The sequence below is a fragment of the Lissotriton vulgaris genome, chromosome 3_1, assembly GCF_964263255.1.
Source record: "Lissotriton vulgaris chromosome 3_1, aLisVul1.2, whole genome shotgun sequence".
NCBI lineage: Eukaryota > Metazoa > Chordata > Amphibia > Caudata > Salamandridae > Lissotriton > Lissotriton vulgaris.
In genome coordinates this window covers 1513337274-1513354620 of record NC_141689.1, presented here as the reverse complement: position 1 = coordinate 1513354620, position 17347 = coordinate 1513337274, and the positions used below count along the sequence as shown (strand labels likewise).

The following is a 17347-nucleotide window of genomic DNA, read 5'->3' as shown; positions in this document are numbered from 1 at the left end:
CCCGCCGCCTCAGGGGTCAACAGGGCAGGTGTCAATCTGGTGTCAAGTCTGGAATCTCCTTCTTCACCTAGATCTGGAACATCATTATCCTATCTAGTCTTTTGGTCATCTAAAATGGCCGCCAGGGACTGGACCTTATATAGCCAGTGCCCTGAGGTGCTGGCTCGTGCCAGTAGGTTCTAGAACCTTCTTTGGGTTAGGTCAATGACATGGCACTACTGGGGTATTTGGGTCTCTAACAACCACCATACTGGGGTTCTAGAGCAGCCATTTCGTGTACCTGAGGGAAATAAAGTAATTCCTGTCAGGAATGCGCACCAAGTAAAAGGGCGCCAAAACCTTGAAAGGTCAGGGTTCATGGAGGCTCCACAGGGAGTCACTCTCATGAGGAAAATGGATGGCCACCATTTTGAGGTCATTCATACAGGTTGCCAATCCCAGTCTATAATGTCACAGGTTTCGCCAGGTGTCTTGTGAATAGGTGCCAAAAACCTTGTGAACAACTGGGCGTCAAGGAACATCTAGCCCCATTGAAACAGCACACAAAAAGGTCCTGGTAGACAAAGAAAAGCGACAAATTTTGGGAGGTACAGGGGAACAAAAGAAATCATAGTGGTGAGGGGACTCTCAGAAGCAGACGGATCTAACACCCATTCTCTGTGTGTAAATGTGATGGCACATTTTGGGACAGATTTGTATGAAACCAGCCATTTTACCTATCAGTGAAAGAATCAAACACAGCTAAAATATCAAATATGATTTTGATATTTCCTGATTCTCTACAGTTTATAAAATAATTAAACACAACCTAAAACATGCTTCTAAACTCTGCATCTTTAGACCAAAGACCACAAAACTGCAAAAAGCAAAAGGAAGCAAAAACATTATTTCAGTGACATCCCTCAACAACAAAACTCAAGCAGAATAATGTTAGCCCAGTCTTTCTTGCTGCCACCTTATATAACAAAGTTATATTGTATAGGCCCCCTCAGGAAAAAATGACACTTTCACTCTCCTTTTCCTATCTTTGAATGGCATTTAATTAGTGTTACGCAGGTGTTTTTTCAGTGTTTATAAGTTTACACTGGTGAGGGCTATATACCTTTTGGTGGGGTTTTATCTGGTACTATAGGTTTAAAACTAAAACTGGGCAGCCAAAGTATACCCTATCCATGGTTTTTCAATTATTGCGAAACGTTTAACACAGTGTACCCTTACTATTGTGGGGTCCGAGTTTTGATGTCAAACACAAGTGTAGTCAATGTCCCCAAATAACAGTCATTGCAGCTGGTTTGAGTAGGACTTTGATCCTTTGATGGTTTTCATCAAGCTCTTGTGGTGTGCAAAATTGTTCAATGTTGTGAACAACGCACATCAGAAAAGGGTCCAATAATATCCTTTAGTTATTCTCATTCTACTTCTTTGCCCTCTTCTTCCTCCACAGAACCAATGTGTGATTTTGTATTGGGCACGTCTTCTGCCTCTTCTATTTTCTTGGACCTTCTCAAGTCCTATGGACGATTACACTTTGATACTATCTCTAGTCGCTGGAGGAAACACCTGTCATCTGACTAGGGGACCGGAATGAGTTTTGGATCAGTGCCGTTCACCAGTGTTTGTGGGGCTGCAGGTGATGTTGTGGAAGCATGGGCAATGGGAGGTGGCATGGTGTCTGAAGGCTGCAGCACTCTTGGCTTTGTCGGTGTCCCTGTAAGAGTCGGCCACAGTTGCTTATGCTCTCCCCAATCCCTCCATAACAGCAAACGTACCATGTCTTCCTTGATCACTTCCTCAAGCTTGGCCAATGCACCCATGTTAGGGACTAGTTGTACTAGGACACATAGCTCAAGTCAATGCCCGATAATATGTGTGGGGATTAGGTACCACTGTTGACATATGGTATACATCTACTTTGGGTCAAGCCATAATCTAGTGTCTATCCAGTCCACACATAGTCTTACTCTTGGATTCAAAATAAGCACAACTAACAGATAAGCCAGACACTGTCCATTGTTTTTTAACACAGGCCAGAGGTTGAAGGAAATAACCCGATTCGGGTCACCCAGGTCACTCACAACACCTCTCTGCCTTCTACCAATTAAAGAGTGGGTCAGACAGTAGAGAATACAAACCAATAATCGTTTTTTCAAGTACAATTAGAGCAAAGCCCTATCTGCCCAGTCACTTAGGAATGCTGCAGAGGGACTAAAATCGATCAGCATAAAGACATATTAGGTACATTTCATAACTGGACTAAACACACCCACAGTGGAATTTTCCAAGCAGGTACTGCTTAAGCACTGGAGTACAAAGAACATGATCTCAGCACACTTATCATTACATATTTTCAAAAGTTCAAGGCTGTTCTAGTCTGCCACATCACCAGACTAGTGGGAGAGGGCCTCTATCTAACAAGAAAGGTATTCACTAATAAGAACAGTCCATTCATTAATTAAGCAAGGAAGCCCGTTGAAGCCAGCCAGCCAGCCTTCACAGATGGGGGACTCTAAGCCCCAGGGTCCATAGCGCCTGGAGGCGCCGACAAACGCGATTGTGCCAGGAGCTTCTTAAGAATGCTCTGGGGCTCCCGCGGCTCGGGAGCCCATTGAAGCCAGTCCCCCAGCCTTCACAGTTGGGGGACTCCAAGCCCAGGGTCCATAGTGCCAGGAGGTGCCGATGCCCACGATTGCACCAGGAGGTGCTTAAGAATGGTCTGGGTATCCCACGGGACGTGTGTGGGCACACCGGTCAGAGTCTGGAGGAGACTGGGCTGGGCCCACTCTCTTGGTCCTCCAGCACTTTGCCAGACTCTTTGGCCCTGGAACTTCTCACCTCACAGGGCATAACCAAGGGAAGGTTGTGATAAGACCCTGTTTGTCAGACAGCTGCCTTTGCACACGGGACGGCAAGCATTAATGAAGAAAGGGCCCTACAATCTCCCGAGCGCCCTGCGGCTGGCACAACACTATTGACGTTGACCCACATGCTGCTAAACCCCAGAGGCCCTCATCGCTGCCAGTTATAGCCGGAAGGAGGCCGGGCTGGGCTACCTTCAAATATTCAATCAACTTGTTGCTCCCAAACAACTTAAGGTACTGTGCCCCCAGCAGTACTTAATTGTAAACCATCAGACGGTCCCTTACCTTTTGTAGATTCTTACGTTGTTTTATATAGGTTTACTTGCCCTTTTTTTGCAATGATAGAATTGCTTGTCGTCAGGACAGGATAGCAAACATCAAAAGAGGGTGGTTCAATGAAAATTTCTGGCAAAAAAGGAAGCAAAAGACAACGAGTCCGATGGCGGGCGAGGGCGGGGGGGTCTCAACCGCATTGATGATCTACTGGCTGAATGTGAGGTCCTTCTTGACCCCCCCCCCTAGTTCCACTTCTCCACTCATATCTGCCCTTGGGCATTCTTCAACAAGTACTGCAACACCACGCCTGATACCAGCTATGTTAAGAAAAGGTGGAGGTAGGAATTGAGCATCTGATAAGCCCCCCCTGCCATCTACTAGCCCAGAATGTGGGGTCAGAATTATGCCATCCACCACTGTGGATCTGTCTTTGTTTCCTTGTCATATTAATTTTTCACCATTGCTAGAACAAGATGATACAGATGAGGCTTCAGATAGTTTAGCTAGTTCAGTACAATCACCAAGATCACCGACTGATACAACTAGATTGTTGGCTGACTCATGCCTAAATGTGGATGCTTTAGCATCCTATAGGATAGCTATGAATTCCAACAGTGTAGCTGTAAAGCGTATGGTTAGTCCACCTAGTAATTTATCAATCCATGCTAATGAAGTCACAACACGAAGACCACTAACAATACAGATCATCGGCTTAGCCCAGGAAATAAAATAAATTAAACAGCTGTAGGCAACCTCACAGCACCCCTGAGTAAGGTTCATACTGATGTCCAGAGTATCCAGAACTAATTATGGGCAAAATCAGAAACACAGAAAGGCACCCACGGTTGCACTAGCACCACGAGGCAGCGGAAAGGGGACCATAACAGCTATAATAGTTTCGACCCAGGAAGGGCAAGTAGCGCCCCTGTAGACCAGACCCCTATTATTGCTCGATTCACTAACAGCCATCCCAGCTGTGGTAAGGGGCAGGCCAACTTATGCCAGGCAGAGCAAAGCTTGTTAACCTAAGTAATACTGAAAGATTAAGGATAGACCCTGTATGTCATATAACAAACTGCACCTGAGCACTAACAAGCTCACACACAAACAGACACAAGAAAGACAATCTATCCAGTTAATATCCCAAAGAACTAATCTATGACACAGACAGAGGACGAGTGCTCCTTAATTAATAAATGCACTCACTGGATATGGAGATTCAGAGGGTGCTGGTCTATTATAAGGGAAGGCATAACTGGGGCCAAAATGTTACCTGACCTGGGAGGATCTAAGGACGTACATGACGTGATAGCGCTTACATTACGGACGTGATCTGGTGGAAAACTTGGTGGCATTTGATTTGCGCACTGAACATTTGGTTAATACTAAATTATGATTCAAGTATAACTACTTAGAGTCGCCAGCTGAAACAAATCGATCATGCTGTGCAGCCCTCCAAAATAATGAGTCCCCATTGAATGAGATCAATTGGCCACCCACGCTTCCAGTAGCCCCCAAGTCCCAGGCCAGTGTCTTAGTACGGGACATAATACACCACTAGTTGCACCACGATGAAAGCCACTTAGTTGAGGAAAGCACCCTTGTAAATCTGGTGCATGTGCCAAATCATTCTGTAAGGCCCGCCGCCCCTATGGCTGAGCCTATATTGTCCATAAACCAGTCACAACGAAGTCTATCAATAGTATCATGGAACATTGCTGAGCTGCGGTCTAATGGGGTGTCCCCCGACTGGACTTCCTTTGTTGAGGCAAACGACATATGTATCTTTCAAGAAACATGGTCAGTTGAACCTTACTATTACCTGGGTTATTTACATTTTTACAAACCAGCTACCTAAGGCGACAAGGATGCCCTTCGGAGAGCCTCACAATCTGGGTCCGGCAAGGCATTGGCCTTACTATAAAACCATTACAGATGGCTAGCAATGATATCCTTGTATCCGTCTGCAGTGCAGGCCATATGGTGACATCGATATTTATAACATCTATGCTAGAGGACACATAGGAGGTTGTAGGTCGGAGACAATTTCTGGCCTAGATGAGCTTTTACATAACATCTCGTGGTCTTCCTCTGTATTTAGAGGAGATTTTAAAAATACCTTTGAGCCCTTTGATAGTGGGGAACTGGACCTAGCGGGGGTGGAGGACGAGCAGTGGGACATACCTAATCTGGAAATACCCCCAATCAGAAAGTGGACGGAGGCTGCTCTACAGATGAAGGCTTTAAGCCTCGAACATGGTCTAAGGGCAATTAACGGAAGAACAAGGGGGCATATTACCAAGCATGAGCGAAAAAAATCGCTCAGCTTGGTTAGCGGCCGAAATTATATCGCCGAGCATCGCCGATTTTTATCGCTTAGGAGCCTTGATATTATCAAGGTTTATCTCCTAAGCGATAAAAATTGGCCGAAATGCATGAATATCGCTGTAAAGTCAGCGTTATTCATGCATTATCGAGCAAATGCTCTTAGCCATGTTATCCACCTACCATTGGATAACATGGCTAAGAACTGCTCAGGGGCAGGTGTTAGCTTTTGGAGATATTCGCGCTTAGCGCGAATATCTCCAAAAGTTGGTAATAGGAGATAGCGATGTTAGCGACTGTTTCCAGTCGCTAACATCTTGGCACGCCCACTTTGCATGTCATTAGTGATAAATATCACTGACATGCAAAGCGGGGCCCAAGATGGTCGCTATCTCCTACTTGCTGTCGCTAACTGGTGTTAGCGACAGCTAGGTAATAGGGAGATAAAATTATCTCCGCTTTCTTGGCTTTTAAAGCCAAAAAAGCGGAGATAAACCCCCTTGATAATATGCCCCTAGATCGGATAAGCATGGGGCATATACGTTGTTGGACTTAGCCCGCAGGGCAGGTTCACCCCTAGACTTTTTGCCTTATTTGTGACCCTGTGTCAGTGATTTTTGGGTCTCTGCGCACTTTCCCCTGAGTCCCAGAGTGAAAGTGCGTGTGTGTAGTATGGCTGGCCTGCCCTCCCATAGGAATGCATGGGGAATGTGTGTGTCCCTGGTAGTTCCTGATGCGTGGGGAGTGCAGGCTCGAGTTTGGTATGCTTAAACTCGTGAGAGTGAATGCTGCAAGATGGTGTCTGCGGCATGTATGTGTCTAGTTGGGAAGTGCTACTTCTGGACATTGAGATATGTGTGCAGTGAGGGTGCTGGAGCGTGATTGGCTGGAGCTGGCTGGCATGCCAGGCTCCAGGAAGTCTGGATGGGTCTGCCCGGTGGTGAGTGGGAGATTAGCATGAGTGATGTGTGGGAGGAGTGTACCTGTGTCCTGGATGGGCTGGGTTTTCCCCACACAATGCTGGCTCCGCCCCCCTGTGGTGTGTCTAATGACCCTAGCCTCCCCAGGGAAAGGAATGGGTGGTTGGGCCATCAAGAGTGCTCCAGAACCAGCTGCGACTGGTTTTCCCCCCACCCTGCACATTGTAACAAAGGAATTTACAGTATAAGAAGGGGCTGTGTCCCCACTGAAGTTGTTCTACTTTGGAATCTTGCCAGAGGGGGCTTGTGCCGCTGCTGGGGCCAGAAGGACCGCCACTTGGGGAGTCTCCCTGCCTAGGAGACCCAGTGTGCTGGCTCTGGCCCAGCCTTGCCCCCCTGCCTGCCTCCAGCCCTGCTGGAGCCCTGTCCTGTCCTCCAGTGCTGGGGAGCACTGAGGACTTCGTTGCCTGCGGCCTGAGAGCGCTGCTCTCTGCCCTTTAGCGCTAGGAGCGCTGAGATCGCCTGCCTAGCGCTTGAAAACGCTGGATTTTGCCCGAGCGCTGTGAGCGCTGTACTTTGCCCGCCCCGTGTGGTGATTTGACGGCGCGGGTGCCACCCCGCTCATTGCCGCTGTATTTTGCCCGGTTTTTGGGTTTGATCTACGAGGGAGCCCACTCCTCGGATCATCTGGGAGCCCGCCTGCCTGCCTAAAGCGAGCCGCCGCGCTGCCCGTGGCGACCCGGAAGTAGTGAGGAGGCCCGGCCAATCACAGCGCGGCCCAGGAAAGGCCGACCGGAAGTCCCGCCTCCATCGCCGAGCCGCGAGAGAGCCTGCCGAGGCTCCCCGAGTGGAGAGGAGAGCCCCGGGACCAGCGGGAGAGACCCGCCGTCGCAGGAGAGCCCAGCGCGAACCCGGTGAGTGCAGGTGCCTGCAGAGGAGGGGGGGAGCGTCGGGACACATTGCCGGTGTCCGTCCCGCCCCCTCCCTGTAGCGCGACCTCGCGCCGGTAGCTGTTAAGAGCCCAGAGAGGCTCGGGGGCATTGCGTGTGGAAGAGCTAAGAGAGGCTCCATCGACGGGCGCATTTCTTGTTTGGTGAGCCAGAGAGGCTCACGAGCACATTTACTACGAGCCCAGAGAGGCTCTGAGGGGCATTTCGTCCGTGAGCCTGCGAGGCTCTTGAGGAGCATTTGTCTCTAATCCGGGTCCCCAGAGCGAGGGACCCCCCAGCCCAGCGAGGCTGCACCTGTTCGTTGCTGGAGCCCTGAGAGGCTCAGCAGCCCCCCCTTACTGGTGAGAGAGCCTAAGAGAGGCTCACCAGTGCCACAGTGGTGGTTCTTTGAGCCCAGAGAAGCTCCAACTTTGCGCTAACTTTCCCTGCTCCAGTTGCCCAGCACTTTGTGGGCAACTGCCACGTTTAGGCCCTGACATTGGGACACTGGGACAGTCACAGGTGGTGACTTGTGAGGTTGGGGAAATGGTTATTGATTCTGCACCTCTGAATGTATTGTTTATGCGTCATGTGCCTTTACACCTCTGAATGTTACGACATCATGTGTTTTGCTTTTACACCCCTACAGGTAGTGTGACATGTAGGTGGTTGTTTTCTCCCTAGTACAGGTGGTGCTAGAGAGGTCCTGTTACCAGTGATTACTGGTTGTATGCTCTACTTTTATATTGTGTGCTACAAGTGCTATTTTTGAAATATTATTCCTAAAAGTGCTGATACCCTTGTCAGTGGTCCAAGTGGCCCTGTCCTGTACAAATATCCCTTGTAAATTCCGCCCGTGCCTGTTGGCACAGTGTAATAAGATGTGTGTTTTATCTGATGTATATTTATTATAATACAAAGGCTATTTTCATATAACCTTGTGTGGAGTTTTCCTTTGTGGTGGGCCTTTGGTAGTTGTTGCTGGGGTGCGTGCGCAAATACTTAACCTACATCGCCTCCAAGTTTAGCCTTGACTGCTCGCGCCACGTTACCTAGAGGGCGAGTTGGGGTTGCCTTGGTGTGTGACTCCCTTGCCCTGACACCTAGAACTGGCGATCCCTGACTGACCTCGACGCGAGTCTTGGCCGGCCAGGGTCCCGGTTCTAACATTGGCGGCAAGCGGTGGGATAAGGATTTGTGTTTGCGTTGTACCACAGTAGCAACTGGCCACTACAAAGCTCTGCATTTTAGATGACCACATTTTTGGGGATTATTGTGTTTTTGGTAGAATTCCATTGTTTCTTCTCCTGAAAGGTATCATTGTGCAATTGTGTCCAGTACATTTGTTCCCCTCCCCCGCGCCCAGAGTTTGGTACCTGTGTCACGTGTGGTCAGGTTGAGGAATCAGGGGTGGTAGAAACTGCCTTACCAGTCCGAGGGGGGGGTTGTGTGTGAATGAATGGTGTGTGGCACTAGGCAAGTGAGTGTGAGTTCTCTGAGAGAGGGAACTTGCTGAACCTTTGTGAATTGTGTACTCCTGTGTAAGCTCAGACCCCTAGGTTCCCTGTGTAATCTCTTCTCTAGAACGTCCGCCAGAATGGAGCCTGCTTTTGATTTCTGTGATCTGTTTGGATACAGTATGGGAGAGTTGGTAAGGTTCTGTGGAGAGAGAGGCATAGGAGTGGATGAGTCAGATACTCAGTCTGAACTTAGGAGCAGCCTGATCCTATGGCAAAAGGGTCAGTGGGATCTTGCGCGCAGTGAGGAAAGGGCCCGGGATTCACACCAGGAGGGTGGTGGGTCTGTGGGGAGCCCTGAAGATTCAGAGGAGGAAGAAGATGATAGCACAGGGACGCCAGCAGAGAGCGAGTACCCCCGAGATAGGGAGTCCCTTGCTGGGTCCAGTGTCAGATGTAGCACCCCATCCCTTTCCCTGTCCCCAGAGGAGTGGGTGGATAGGAGAGAAGAGAGGGAGCACCAGCTGGCCATGGAGAAGCTCAGGTTAGAGCATGCCAGAGAGATGGCGCAGCTGGGTGTGAATGAGCGGACTGCAGAGGCTGAGAGGGCCTTGGCCAGGGAGAAGATAGCCCTAGAGTGTAGGTTATCCCCTGCCCGCATTCTTAATTTTCTGGATCCCCCAGGGAGGGTGGAGTCCAGTGGTGGCAGCTTTTTAAGTGTTGGTGTTGACAGTCCCACTCCCAGTTCCCAGAGTATGGTTTCTGTTTCTCCAGAGGAGGAGAATAGGTTGAGGTTTAGGAACCTTAGAAAATCGCCTCACCAGGAATGGAAGTATTTTGTGGATGACTGTTCAGATGCAATGTGGGACTGGCTGAAGGCTAACTTGAACGATGAGGTGGATGATGAGGTGGACAGTGTGGTAAATATGTTCCTCAAAGAGCAGTTGCTCAGTGTTGTCTGTCCAGAGTTGCGTCAGCACCTGCTGAAGTTGAAGTGTTTTTGTCCTTGGGGCCTTGCAGATGAAGCAGAGCGCTGGGAGAGTGCCAGAGGTTCTGTAGAGTCATTAGAAAGTGAGTCCAACAGTAGTGGTACAGGGAGCTTCCAGCCCAGCGTGGTGGAAGAGGCTCAGTGTAGCCCAGCTAGGTCCCAGTATAGTGAGAAGGGTGGAGGGGCTGACTGCCTGGCTCAGTGGAGCAGGAGTCAGTGGGTGGCTGAGAGCCCCCAGAGGCCCGAAGCCCTGTCTCAGAACTTGGGTGGTTTCTTGAGGGAACACCAGGTTGGGGACCTAGGCTGTCCTGTTAGTACACTTGAGGAGGATCTCCTAGTGTCTAGGGAACCTGGAGTGTCTGTAACCAGAACTCCAGGGGTTCCAGTGTCCGGCAGTGTCGCTCCAGTTGGGAGGGCACAGAAGTCCGAAGCGAGGAGTGATTGGGGGACGAGTTTCCCAGTGGATGCACCAGTGGACCAGAGACTAGCCAGTTGGGCTGGGTCTTGGGTGGACCCGGGTGGCGCCACTTCTGGTCTGGGGGATCTTTGCGCCCTGTCAGGTGGACAGGAGGCGGGAGATCTGCGCCAGACAGACCGTCACACGACACATGGGTCATGTGTCAGCCTCAGGGGGATTGCGTGTGAGTCCCCAGAAGTCCTGGAGTGCCAGGCAATTATTCCACCAAAGGTTTTAGACCGGAGGTTGGGAGGCCAGGTTCAGGTTCGGCCTGACCTGAAGGGTAGGACGACTGTAACCAGTGTCCTGACCGGTTCTTCCAGAGGAACTTCTCCAGTTGGGAGAGGGCAGACCTCTGGAAGGGGGTGCAGAGGGTGGGAAAGCCCACCTCTGACCCCGGCGCAACCTGAGGGGTTAAACCCTGGGTTGGAGTGGCGTTGTAAGGGTACCCCTCGCAGGAGAAGGAGGAACCCTGGAAGAAGAGGTAAGGGGAGGAAAGCCTTCTCTGAGACTCCTGGTCCGCCTGAGGTTGTAGACCAAAGGCTGGTGAACCAGTGGCAGTCTAGTCCTGTCTTGCAGACAGGGAGAGTGGAGAATGGACACTATGTGCCAGGGGTTACTACCCCCCGCTCTGCGAATTGGCAAGGACCGGTGGCACCTGGGTGGCCCAGGGCCTGGTCCTGGCCGCGGACAGCTGAGGAGTACCAGTGGGGTAGCCCAGTTGGTCCTTACAGTAGCTTTAGAAGGAACCCTAGGGGTTCACCGTGGCATAGAACAGGAGAGTGTCCCGGCAGTGGCGGGCCTGCGTCCGTGTTCTATCGCCCCAAGCAGGGAAGTACATCACGGTGGTGATTGTTCTCCCCTGCGTTTTGGCTGGAAGGGGGTTGTGTTGGACTTGGCCCGCAGGGCAGGTTCACCCCTAGACTTTTTGCCTTATTTGTGACCCTGTGTCAGTGATTTTTGGGTCTCTGCGCACTTTCCCCTGAGTCCCAGAGTGAAAGTGCGTGTGTGTAGTATGGCTGGCCTGCCCTCCCATAGGAATGCATGGGGAATGTGTGTGTCCCTGGTAGTTCCTGATGCGTGGGGAGTGCAGGCTCGAGTTTGGTATGCTTAAACTCGTGAGAGTGAATGCTGCAAGATGGTGTCTGCGGCATGTATGTGTCTAGTTGGGAAGTGCTACTTCTGGACATTGAGATATGTGTGCAGTGAGGGTGCTGGAGCGTGATTGGCTGGAGCTGGCTGGCATGCCAGGCTCCAGGAAGTCTGGATGGGTCTGCCCGGTGGTGAGTGGGAGATTAGCATGAGTGATGTGTGGGAGGAGTGTACCTGTGTCCTGGATGGGCTGGGTTTTCCCCACACAATGCTGGCTCCGCCCCCCTGTGGTGTGTCTAATGACCCTAGCCTCCCCAGGGAAAGGAATGGGTGGTTGGGCCATCAAGAGTGCTCCAGAACCAGCTGCGACTGGTTTTCCCCCCACCCTGCACATTGTAACAAAGGAATTTACAGTATAAGAAGGGGCTGTGTCCCCACTGAAGTTGTTCTACTTTGGAATCTTGCCAGAGGGGGCTTGTGCCGCTGCTGGGGCCAGAAGGACCGCCACTTGGGGAGTCTCCCTGCCTAGGAGACCCAGTGTGCTGGCTCTGGCCCAGCCTTGCCCCCCTGCCTGCCTCCAGCCCTGCTGGAGCCCTGTCCTGTCCTCCAGTGCTGGGGAGCACTGAGGACTTCGTTGCCTGCGGCCTGAGAGCGCTGCTCTCTGCCCTTTAGCGCTAGGAGCGCTGAGATCGCCTGCCTAGCGCTTGAAAACGCTGGATTTTGCCCGAGCGCTGTGAGCGCTGTACTTTGCCCGCCCCGTGTGGTGATTTGACGGCGCGGGTGCCACCCCGCTCATTGCCGCTGTATTTTGCCCGGTTTTTGGGTTTGATCTACGAGGGAGCCCACTCCTCGGATCATCTGGGAGCCCGCCTGCCTGCCTAAAGCGAGCCGCCGCGCTGCCCGTGGCGACCCGGAAGTAGTGAGGAGGCCCGGCCAATCACAGCGCGGCCCAGGAAAGGCCGACCGGAAGTCCCGCCTCCATCGCCGAGCCGCGAGAGAGCCTGCCGAGGCTCCCCGAGTGGAGAGGAGAGCCCCGGGACCAGCGGGAGAGACCCGCCGTCGCAGGAGAGCCCAGCACGAACCCGGTGAGTGCAGGTGCCTGCAGAGGAGGGGGGGAGCGTCGGGACACATTGCCGGTGTCCGCCCCGCCCCCTCCCTGTAGCGCGACCTCGCGCCGGTAGCTGTTAAGAGCCCAGAGAGGCTCGGGGGCATTGCGTGTGGAAGAGCTAAGAGAGGCTCCATCGACGGGCGCATTTCTTGTTTGGTGAGCCAGAGAGGCTCGCGAGCACATTTACTACGAGCCCAGAGAGGCTCTGAGGGGCATTTCGTCCGTGAGCCTGCGAGGCTCTTGAGGAGCATTTGTCTCTAATCCGGGTCCCCAGAGCGAGGGACCCCCCAGCCCAGCGAGGCTGCACCTGTTCGTTGCTGGAGCCCTGAGAGGCTCAGCAGCCCCCCCTTACTGGTGAGAGAGCCTAAGAGAGGCTCACCAGTGCCACAGTGGTGGTTCTTTGAGCCCAGAGAAGCTCCAACTTTGCGCTAACTTTCCCTGCTCCAGTTGCCCAGCACTTTGTGGGCAACTGCCACGTTTAGGCCCTGACATTGGGACACCGGGACAGTCACAGGTGGTGACTTGTGAGGTTGGGGAAATGGTTATTGATTCTGCACCTCTGAATGTATTGTTTATGCGTCATGTGCCTTTACACCTCTGAATGTTACGACATCATGTGTTTTGCTTTTACACCCCTACAGGTAGTGTGACATGTAGGTGGTTGTTTTCTCCCTAGTACAGGTGGTGCTAGAGAGGTCCTGTTACCAGTGATTACTGGTTGTATGCTCTACTTTTATATTGTGTGCTACAAGTGCTATTTTTGAAATATTATTCCTAAAAGTGCTGATACCCTTGTCAGTGGTCCAAGTGGCCCTGTCCTGTACAAATATCCCTTGTAAATTCCGCCCGTGCCTGTTGGCACAGTGTAATAAGATGTGTGTTTTATCTGATGTATATTTATTATAATACAAAGGCTATTTTCATATAACCTTGTGTGGAGTTTTCCTTTGTGGTGGGCCTTTGGTAGTTGTTGCTGGGGTGCGTGCGCAAATACTTAACCTACATCGCCTCCAAGTTTAGCCTTGACTGCTCGCGCCACGTTACCTAGAGGGCGAGTTGGGGTTGCCTTGGTGTGTGACTCCCTTGCCCTGACACCTAGAACTGGCGATCCCTGACTGACCTCGACGCGAGTCTTGGCCGGCCAGGGTCCCGGTTCTAACATACGTTTAGCAATGGCCGTAGTTCAAGCAGGATAGATTATATGCTAATTAGCCTACAAATTTGGCATACCCTGCAGGATATGGTCGTAATGGATAGACTCAAGAGCGACCATAACCCAAGCTGTACAACACTTGTAATTAAGGGCCAAAAAGAGCTTTCACAATCTTCAAATTTTTCACAGACAGGTGAACTGGCATTGACCAATGATATGCAACATCTTAAATGGGTAATGGTATTTGAACTCCCAGATATTCTATCAACTATTAACTCAGACCTGGAACATACTTTAACGCAGATGTTGTCTCTTCATTGTGACTCTTGCACACTGAAAGATACAATACTTTTACATAATACCCTTTTTGATATAAGACTCACATATTTTGAAACCCCTTCCTGATCAAAGGCCGAGGGAAGTCAGCAACATCCTCACAGGTATAATCGTGATTGCAAAAAAGCGCATAGAGCCTGGGGGAGTGGGGGGGCAATAAGATCAGGAGACTAGCTTAGAGTCCAACACCAACACTCAAGGAAGTTATACAAGAAGGTGATTTTGTCTGACAAAAAGGCCTGGGATGAGAAAAGATTGCGGGACCTTATTGAAGCTTGTAAGGAGAGGAACATGCACCACTTTTGGAGCCTAGTAAAATGATGGGGTGCAGGAGGCAGAGGTAATCACCGCAAAATCATGTGGAGCCTGCTCTGTAGGTTAGGTTTTTTTCAGATCAATATGCAACTAATCATAAAATGGATTATGACCTTTCTTGGGTTTGTTTTAAATCGTCGGATACTGTCTTCAACTTAGCTGATGTGACAATGGGGCTGAGCACTATCACCATTGGGAGAGCGCCAGGCATAGATAAGGTCCCCACAGATAATTTTCTCCAGGACAAAGCCAATGGAGTCAATACATAATGTTTTAGCAAATGCAATTGCTCATGGAGCTCCGATCCTGGATACCTGGAGAGGGGCAGAGATCAAACCGATTTATAAAAAAAGGAGATACATCCTTATCCGGGAACTACAGCAAATAAGCCTGATAAACTCAATCCAGAAAGTCGTAGCTCAACTTGACTTGGCAAAAATTAAAACCTGGATTGATGATAATGGCATTTTGAGTCCTCCTCTGGGCTAATATGAGCACTATTGATCAAGTATTCCGATTTATTTAAACTTATTGGCGGACATTAAAACTTGGAAAAGGAAGCTTTTATGCAGCCTTTGTTGATCTTAAGTCTGCTTTTGATTTGGTATCACAGCCCAAACTGTGGAGGGTACTGCAGGAACTCGGCTTGCCCTGACCTACTTTTCCTAATTGTTTGCCTCTACGAATACAACTATGCCCAAATTTGTTGGGGGGGGCGCAAGGAAAAAAGACTGACCAGTTCCCAGTAAAGATGGGAGTACGTCAGAGTTGTGTTTTAGCACCTACATTATTCTCACTCTTTATTAATGGTATTCTTAGCTTTTTGGCTTCCTTTTCCACAGAGGCTCCAGTTTTAGCAGGCACAAAAATTCCCATATTAATGTTTGTGGACGATACACTTACACTGTATAAAACACCGAGTGGGCTAAAGCATACTCTGTTGCATTTTGAAGAATTTTGCTTATTGCGCGGCCTAAAAGTCAATAGCTAAAAAAAAAGTTAATGACTTTTAACCAACATAGGTCATTTAATGGTGATAATGGATGGGTAACCCGTGGAGCAGGTTGATGCATTTACTTATCTAGTCATCACCCTGCATAAACGACTTAGCTGGACGCCGCATATTGACACTATGGCCTTAAAGCACATGCAGTTGGCCGGAGCCATGATAAAGGAACATAAAACATCACTGACTAAGCCCCTTTACCCCAGCGCTGCACATCTATAGTTCAAAGGCACTGAGCTTAGCTCTGTATGGTGTCGAGCTATAGGGCTTCGAGAAAATGCATCCTCTAGCTGTCTCCGAGAATCAGTTCCTGAGTGGCATAACAAGCCTACCTCAAAGTACCCCCTTGCTCCCCCTGCGCTATGATTTAGGCAGAAAGCCATAGTAGACCTTGCAAGGCTACGCCCTACTCTCTTGTGGCGTAGAATCTGGCGAACCCCAGAATTGGCCATCTTTGCAGACGGTCTTAAAGATAAAATGGTGGCAGATCACTTCCACAAGAATGACTGGCTACGCAACATCAGATCATTACTAATTAGCATGGGTATGCCATCACTGTGGGATGACCCTAGAGCTACTGAGTTCCTGCCAAAACATTTAATTAACCAAAAGTACTGGTGCAAGAAGCAAATAGAATGACCCATGCCACCTCTCTAACAGGGAAGTTCTAACAAATTAAACCAAATCCATGTATTGAGGACTACTGGGACGTAATTACTAAGCTACTAGATCGCAAACTATATTTTCAGTTTAGAGCAGGCTGCTTACTTTTGAAGTCCTTTACAGCTGCATGGTCCACTGCGGCCGATGACAAATGTCCAAACTGCACTGACACTGAAGAATCATACGTGCATGTGCTGTTTGTCTTTCCGGCGTACGCTGCTCCCCGCAAAGCCTGACTGACACCTATTTGTAAGAACATGGGTACTCGCTAGTCGAGTGTAGCAATGAGAATATTGTGTTCTGATCCATCAGTCCCGTGCGCAGTATCAGTGGCAAAGTTTTTTAGATGGATGTGGACAATTAGATCTAGGCTCCTTTAGTACCTCTGTAAATTAAGTCTCCTACCGATAATAATATTATGCTATATTTTAATGCTTGTACACTTTTTTAAACTATCTATCAATTAGTAGCATTCATTTTGTCTATTAACATATAGTATATGCTCTTTTAATGTGTTTGATTCTCTCTTTTTATTCAAATTTTTAATATATGTATTTTTTTTATAACTTGGAAAATCGTTTTGTATGTGAATTGCTTTTATGACATCTGTCAAATAAAGCTCATGTTGACTGACAGTTAAGCAAGGCCCAACATTAAAAAAAAACTTATGAAAAGCCGTTTTCGGAAAGCCAAGGGTCAGTTTCGGTCATGATTCAAAATGGTGGCCAAAGATAAAATGGTGCAGCGAATGTACATTTTTACATGAATAAGTGCATATTCAAAACAGCAACAAAAAAAATTATTCTAACATGGTCTGATGCCGGGGACAATTCAGATGCCTGTCCTTGTGTTGCATCGCACTGTAAGAATGATGCTTGAACACCTAGATCCCATCTTAGTTAACCTGATGCACATGTTGACTGGCTTGAGTGCAAAGAAATAAAATTCTCAGACACTTTGGGAATGGGACTGGCTCAACAGCAGTGCTCACAGGCAGTACAGAGGCGAACCACACAATCCAGCCTATGAGAGCCAACTGCCCCTTAGACTTTACCAGGGCTAACTGGGCTATTTCTGGGGTGATTGGGGAAGGCACATGGGCATTCAGCTATTGCACTGATAAGCTGGGCTTTTCACCGATAGTGCATTATCTAGTGAGTTCTTTTCTGTTGCATACCCCACTTTACAGTTTAAATGCCTAACAGGGCAAACCAACAAATCCAGCACAAAGTAGCACGAACATACTTCAAATCAGTATTTCATATCAGAACTGCCACCCATAAAGTTAGTTGCTGGTATTCTTTAGTATTTATTGAGTGTAATAAGTCCCATAAGGTATCACATACTTCTTCATCAAGTCATAGGGGAAGGGCAAATCTGTGTGGTGAGCACAAGATACTACCTTGTAGTGCCAGAGGCGCAATTTCTCAGGTGTAGTGTCCCATATATCAGAACATTATATAT

The 17347-nt window shown here is 49.3% G+C and overlaps 1 protein-coding gene across 1 annotated transcript in view; it reads left to right on the top strand.

The window, feature by feature from the left end:
* LOC147728098 (maestro heat-like repeat-containing protein family member 1) overlaps window positions 1–17347 on the top strand; it is a 92435-nt gene that overhangs the window by 32334 nt on the left and 42754 nt on the right. The gene's annotated exons all lie outside the window — the stretch shown is intronic.